This window comes from Aegilops tauschii, chromosome 6 (genome assembly GCF_002575655.3).
Source record: "Aegilops tauschii subsp. strangulata cultivar AL8/78 chromosome 6, Aet v6.0, whole genome shotgun sequence".
NCBI classification, from domain to species: domain Eukaryota; kingdom Viridiplantae; phylum Streptophyta; class Magnoliopsida; order Poales; family Poaceae; genus Aegilops; species Aegilops tauschii.
Window position 1 is genome coordinate 168,779,251 of NC_053040.3, and position 7,578 is coordinate 168,786,828.

The window sequence follows — 7,578 nt, forward strand, 5'->3', positions numbered from 1 at the left end:
TCTAAAAGATTCTTCCTCATCGGAAAGGTGCACTTCCATTAGCCTCCTAACTAAGTGTAGCCAAGAAGTTCAGCGTTCCCCAACTAGAGATCGTTTGAACTGGATATTCAAGGGTACCGTTTGCATCACCGTTGCTATGAACTCTTCCTTGCTTTGAGCAATATGATACAGGGAAGGATATTGAAGAGCTAGCGATGTATCACCTAATCACGTATCCTCCCAAAACCTTATTGTTGAGCCGTCCCCAACATTAAACTTCACCCTATGAAAGAAAGTTTCTTTCACTCGCATGAGTCCCTTCCAAAATGGTGAATCATTAGGTCGTAAGTAACCTGGGCTAGAGTTTTGAAGTGTAAATACTTGTTGCGAAGAATCTAGGCCCACATTCCTTCAGAATGCAGCGATAGTCGATATAGCCATTTACTCAACAAGCATTTATTTTTCACCTCGAGATTTTCAATCCCAAGACCCCCGTCCTTTGGTCGACAAATAATATCCCATCTTACCAGACAATATTTTGTCTTAATCTCGTTAGATTGCTAGAAGAATCGAGATCGATAAATCGATAAAAGTCTAATCTCTTGCGTATCCCTTTGGACACCTCGAAAAAAGACAGGAGGAACATCGGCATGCTCGTTAGTATTGAATTAATCAATACTAGTCGTCCTCCATATGACATAAGCTTACCCTTCCAGCAGCTAAGTTTCTTCTCGAATCGATCCTCGATACATTTTCATTCTTTATAAGAAATAACTAACAAGTGAAGCACACCAATTTCTAGCTAGAAAATCAGAAAGATAAGTGGCCGGCGAAACCTGCTTCTCTTGTGCGGACAGGGAGAAGCCGAACTGCTGGAGCTTCAACAGCTCCGCTGTGTTGTCGTCCCTCCGCTCGTGTGCTCACGGCCAGGCTCTCAACATACAGGATTTCGTGTTGTAGCTGCCCGCCGTGTCGATCGTCTCCTCCACCAACGCCATGGACCGTGACACCTGTCGCCAAGGAAGGCCGCAGGCCGCTAGGATCCGACCATGGCGGTGCATGCTCGGGGATGTGGCGAACGGAGCACAATTCCATCTCGGAGGAAAGAAAAGAGAAAAGGATCGAAGAGCAGGTCGAGGCCCTACGGCCACCATGAGACCGCCACTCAAATTTTTGTGTTGCATCTCAGCAACACTGTACAACAGGATTTGATGGCCAGCTTCCAAAGCCAAACCGTACCACCGCCCCTCCTGATGCTGCACATGAATGATCTAAGAAGAAAGGCAGATAGAACAGGGCGACGTCCAGAGGTGCAAGGCGAGGGACACAGCGTGTCCCACATACCAAGAGGCATAGGGAGAGGCGGTGATGCCCCGATGACGCCAAAGGCACGAGGAACCGGCGCTGGAGTGGATAGGCTGCGTGCCTGAGGAGAGACAGGCGGCGCTCCCCATGGGACGGTCTTGCCGGCGAGCAGTAGGACGCCGTCAAGATCAACCTCACCTGCTCGCCTTCGACGGTTGCGCTCCCCGCATGGCTTGATCGTGGTGCGTGAAAAAGGACAGAAAGCACAACTTCGATGGAGAATTGGAGATCGAGAAAGGGCCGTGGAGACGATGCCAGGACGCTTGCCCAACCGGATCTCCTCCCTGCGTCGTCCAGCAGAAACATCACCACCTGCTTCCAACAACAAAGCAAAACAATTAATCCCAAAAAACAGACAGACACAACCAAACGAAAGAAAAAAAATAGAAACAAACCAGATTGCGCCGCAAGATCCACCGAAGCAGGAGATCGCACAAAACAAACATGGGAAGAAATCGAACCCCGCCCAGAGCGACCAACCCGCGGAGAAGTCGAACCCCGCCCCAAGTGACCAACCTGAGAAGACGGGCGAGAATGACAAGATGAAGCAGACCGATCCGGCAAAACAGCAGGAGCAGCACCACCGGCCGAGCCACCGCGCCGACCAACAGTAGCCCCCCGCGAACCAGAAGGCCGTCCAGAACGACGCGGTCCATTACGACTGGACGAAAAAGAAACCATCGAACTAATACCCACGTAAGAGACACCAACGAAAGCCCCAGGCAACATCACGAAAAAGAAAGCCATCTGTTTATAGGCTCCGTAAGCGGCAAGATCTCCAGAAACCACGAGGAAAGCGGCACCGATCTCGCAGACTCCCGAACCAACGCATCGAAGCGGTGCCGCTCTATTAGAAGGAAACACCGACCAAACCAACAGCGGCACGCACGCAACGATAGCGACAGGATCAGATTGCGACATGACGACTGGCCCAACAGGAACCGATACACGACGCGATGACAAATAGCAAACCAGAAAGCGACTTGGGCCAACAGCAGCAGAGATCGACAACGACAAGACAACTGGGCCAATAGCGGCCAGAACAAAAACCAAAGACCAATCACAAAATCGAAAAAGCATCGAAGCAAAAGGGACTGTCAGGACACAAATTTCAGCACAAAAACTGGCCGCCACGCAACAAAAAATACTAAACCAACCAAACCAAGCTGCACACACGGTCAAAAAATTTCAAACCAAAACTTGGGCACACCACTCATTTGTATACAGCTGGGTACCAAAAAAATACACGTGCCATATTCCAACTTACCCAAGAGTCATTTTCAACCAAGTGGGTGAATATGGGAGCAAAAGCACCCCGGAAATAGAGGCTTGGGTATTTACACAGGATGCTTGAGCATCAAACTGTTAGAAACAATGGGCCTAACCCATGTACAATTTCTAAAATCTCAAACAGAGGCCCGTAAAAAAATGGCAAGTGATGGTGCTAAAGTTTAGAGAAAGTGTTTCACCACTTTATATAGTGGGTTCTTTTTTTTTTGCGAGAAACTTTCAATCTATAGACCTTCTGTCGCCCATCGGTGCTGAGAAGCGCTCGCGTCGCTCTCCAGGGGAGCGGCTCCGGCGAAACACAACACCGCCGCAGCAGCACCCCACTTCCCACAGGCTCCCCCTCGCCGCCGTCGGGCCGCGCCGCCGGGCAAAGCCCGTGCGGCAGCCGGCGGCGGCGGGCCTCCCTCGCTCGGTCGCACGCGCGCGGTGGCCGGCCCTGGACGGCGCGGCGTGCTTCGCGAGGCTATGCATCGGGGCGGATCTGGCCGTCTGGCCACATCAGCGGTGCGGTGGCGCTGGGCTGGGGCGGCGGCCCCAGGCAGCGGCGCGTCGTCCTCCCCTCATCCTCGCGGTCGAGTGGCGTGGTGGCGTGCCGTTTGGCGGTGGATCGGGGTTTCGGGCCCAGATCCGGTTGTCGCGGGCCGTCGGCGGGATGCGGCGGCATTGGCTGCTCTGGCCCGCGCGGGCGGCAGGGCGGCTGCGCGTGGTGGGGACCGGCGGCTCTGGTCGGCTGCGGGTGGATCTGGAGCGGCCGCTCCTGACCTGCTTCTCCTGCTGGACGGCGCTGCTCGGCCGGGCCGGCGTTCTGGTGAGGTTCTTGTGGTGTGCTTCGGCCGGCGTGGTGCCGATTTGAGCTGTTGGATTTCCTGGGCGGTGGCCTCTGCGTGGTGCGGGTGGTCCTGCCAGCGGATGTGTTCGGCGGCGCTACTTCCTCCCAAGTCCGGTTCGTTGATGGATGGCGATGTTGGACTCCGGGACGGCGGCCCCAGGACGGTGGTTGATGTGTCGGTGGCCGTGGAGTTCGTGCGGGCGACGCGGCGGCCGCGGTGTGCTTGGTGGAGGGAGGCTCGTCTCTCGCAGCTCGGCAGCGAGGCGTGGTGGTGGTCCCTGAGTGGCGATGGCGCGGTTGCTGCGCAGGGGTGCGCGGGTCAGTGGAGGTGCTGGTTGGCGTCGGTCGACCGCGTGGGAGTGGTGGTGTTGCTGATTCGGGCGAAAGCTTGGCCGGTGCTAGCTGGCCGTCGGCGGCGGCGCTCGTGGGCGTCGCTTTCTTCCTTGGAGGCGCCATCGTGGTGATCTGTGCATCCTCATCTCTCGGGTCAAGATCTCTGGGCGAAAGTCAGGATCCTTGTTGGATCAAGCGGCGTCGTCGTCTCGAACGTCGGTTTCCCTCTTGGGGGCGCCGTTTTGGAGATCTTGGTCCCTTTTGTGCTTCTTGCAGGCTGGACGTGCACGGCATCGCGGTCAGCAGGTGCCCGACTGGCGGTGAGGTTTGTTTGGCGTTGCGACGTGTGTGGCAACGACGATGGTGGCGAGCAAAGCCGAGTCGCGGCTTGTCCTTTTAATGTCGAAGGTCCGGTGCGCCAATGGGTGTGCCAATGCTGGTTTCTGACTGTGACAGAGAAGTCGGCGCTGTGGGAGGCGAGGTCGCTGCGGCAACGATGACTCCATGAGGGCGGTTTTCAGCGTGCGGTGCTCTCTGGATGTTGCGCTAGACTAGGTCGGTGCGAGGCTTGCAACTTTCTTCTCTGAAGCTCGTCAGCAAAATACCATGTCCTCGACGTTGCGGTCGACTGTTTGGCGTTGTTGTGGCCAGGTCGTCCGCGTGTGCCCCTTGTGGGGTTTGTATCTAGGTTTTCGCCTGGTTTTCCTTTAATTAACCGGGCAACTCTCTTCTTCTTAATCAATGAAAATGGCAAATCTTTTGCCTCGTTTCAAAAAAAAAACTTTTAATCTATTCATCTTCAATCACGACAGTACAACGAACACCAGAAATAAAAAAAATTACATACAGATTCGTAGACCATCTAGTGACTACTACAAGCACTGAAGCGAGCCGAAGGCGCGCCGCTGTCATCGCCCCTCCCTTGCCCGAGTCGGGCACAACTTGTTGTAGTAGACTGTCGGAAAGTCTTCGTGCTAAGGTTCTATAGGACCAACGCATCAGAACAACAACCGCCGCCGATAAAGAGAAACTTAGATCGAAAGGATCCAACCTCCACACTAAGTGTTGTGTTGAGAAGAGAAATAGAAGACCACACGCGTGCTTGCCTTGCCTCGCCTGGCCGGGCACAACTTCCTTTTGCCGTTTCATTTTTTGATGTCTTAGCAGACAAGTTAATTATTTCTTGTCCGGTAAGTACATGACTTAGAAACCAAGTTGGTTTGAGATCGTGATCACGACACGATACTGCTTCTGGTCCTATTATATATACCGCTACCAGCCGTGGCCAAAGACACAACAAAAACATCTAGTGTTTTGCCACATCTTGCAACTTACGCCGCCACATTAGTCTATTCCATCCCGAACGACGGCGTGCATCGACGTGCGCGAGAGGAGGTCTCTAGAAGCGTTCGTCCTTGCGATTCTACACCGGAAGAGGACTAATTAGGTTTTTGAGAAGTGCTCTGCGTGACTGCTCCAGTTCGTCATCACGGGTAGTCTTCTGTCCAAATCGGGCAGCGCTACTCATCGTCATCTACAACACCGTTAGCAAAAGATTCAACGTCAACATCGTCATCAACAACATCACTCCCACGGTAGCTAACGAACAATACGGCAATATGTTCATGTCTCTATTTGTAGTTGTTGTTACATATGTGATCATGCCGTGCATGTTATCCCGTTTGTCTAGTATGCTAGATTATTGCATGCTATTTTTTTGTACTATTCATGAATTATTTACTGGAATTAAAAATGGATTTGCCTAATATTCCAACACAGACGTGTACAAGCTAAGAAACTTGAGGCTTAGAGTTTAACTCTGAATCATCGAACCAAATATTTAAATCCATGCTGAGGCACGCATATAACTAGTGAACAAAAAAGTACGTCGCCATCTCTTCGGAGACTGTTGATATCGATAAATGTGACTCAAATATGGAAGTAGACAAGAAGATGGTGATTAGATGTTGCTGCCCACTCAGAAGAAGATCCCCACCACCCATTGAGTGTGCCCCGCGCTGCCACCTCGACAAGGCGGCAGCGACAATAGGGTTGATCAAAACCACTGATTGTGAGCCGAACAAAGGTGAGGCTCCTATCACCGCCTCAGGGACAGGACCAGGGTACATGGGAAGAGGGAGGTGGCGGAAGGTTAGTGGTGGTACCTCACAACTCTGGCTTGGCCTCCCTCTTAATTTTCCAGCCCTTCCCTCCTCTGTCCATCTCTAGCACTTTACAAGGTTATTATGGACTCTGTCCATCTCTAGCACTTTACAAGGTTATTATGGATGGTTATTATTTAGGAACCAAAGTATTCTATGAGTTATAGTCGATATTTTTTTATGATCTCTTGACATGAACAAATTCTACCCGCCATCTTTAAAATTCATCCATCCATAAACATTCTAAGATAGTTTGAAGGTGTGAAAGTTGCAGGTTCAAGTGTAAAAATATCGATTTCGAAAAGAAGGATAACTATCAGCATCATCATCGGTTGATGCACACAACCATATATGACTTCCCTACTTATAAAGATTGGAGTTGATGGTCTTCTCGCATCACCCACCTGAATCCCCCTCGTTTCGTCTTCTTGCATCATCCAATCACCTACTCATGTTGTCTCTCACCACTAATCTCATTCGTGTCAACTGCCAAACCCCATCTAAGGTATCCTACAATTTTTTTTGAGTAAAGTAAATTACATCGTGTTTCCTTTGGTTTTGCGATGTAGCACAAGCAACTGGCTAGTAAGTAGTATAAAATAATGCTTAGCATAGATGCCGAAAAATTCGTCTTGCGAAAAAGAAAAGAAAAACCCAAGGTCATCCACATTATTGGACCTACCTCATAGTATAATCTCCCCACAAACCTACCACCAACTCCATAACTATGTTTGATAATTCAACAACAAGCCACACGTGACAGAACAAAGGAGCAAACTTCAAGACAGTGCCTTCAACAAAGAATTGATGCTCAAATGCCGATGTTAGTTGGTTCAACCAAAGTCAAACCTAGGGCTATGATTCCCGAAGTAGAACTTTGAGCTCTTGCAATAAGGATACAAAGCACATACGAGATCTAGCTAGAGGGCTAAATCATAGATTTTCAGCCCAGATAATACAACCTCGATGTCGCAACTAGGTCGTACAACTCTACACTGTCTCACTTGCACGGAACTTGTCGGCCAAACAAAAATTCAACGAAAGAGAAGACATCACCCTATTGCTTTCGGTCAACAAGTTCTTCCTTATGATGCCCATCTTCCCAGCGAAAGAGAAGACATCACCGCCACATGGTAGATGGATGTCGTGCGCCATAACAACACTTAGCAGTATCCGCCACCACGTGTGTCATGCCCAATGGCGCTTGTTAGTGGAAGAGCCACGACATGCCCAATGGCGCTTGTTAGTGGAAGAGCCACGATGCTGCATGCCACACCACCTCACTATGATCACCACCATTGCTCGCCTCCATGACATGCTGCCATGACCTGGTGAGGACAGACAAAGGTGTTGTGTCATCTCCACTTGGGCCCATGTGCCTTGTAGGACCTATGGTTAGGTTTTGACTGCCTTTGGACGTTCTTCTACCCTCTTGGCCGCCACCCCTTAGTTGTATATGAGTAGATCAAACTCATAGCAATTTCTTTGGGTTTTGTTTAGTTAACAGTTAGTCACCGTTGTAACTTCGTGTACTTCGCTTGTGTCCAACGACCATGCCAAGACTGTTTTTGGAACCCCACTTTTATCAATACTTTATCTATATCCATAATATTCAGATTG

General features: G+C 50.7%; 1 long non-coding RNA gene across 1 annotated transcript; it reads right to left on the minus strand.

Moving 5' to 3' along the window:
* Positions 1 to 703: 703 nt before the first annotated feature.
* On the minus strand, positions 704 to 6,844 carry LOC109744261 (uncharacterized). Its single transcript, XR_012187487.1, has 2 exons — positions 1,740 to 6,844; positions 704 to 1,656 (listed from the first exon to the last, which is right to left on the minus strand). It is a non-coding gene; the product is annotated as an uncharacterized lncRNA (long non-coding RNA).
* Between the last annotated feature and the right edge of the window lie 734 nt (positions 6,845 to 7,578).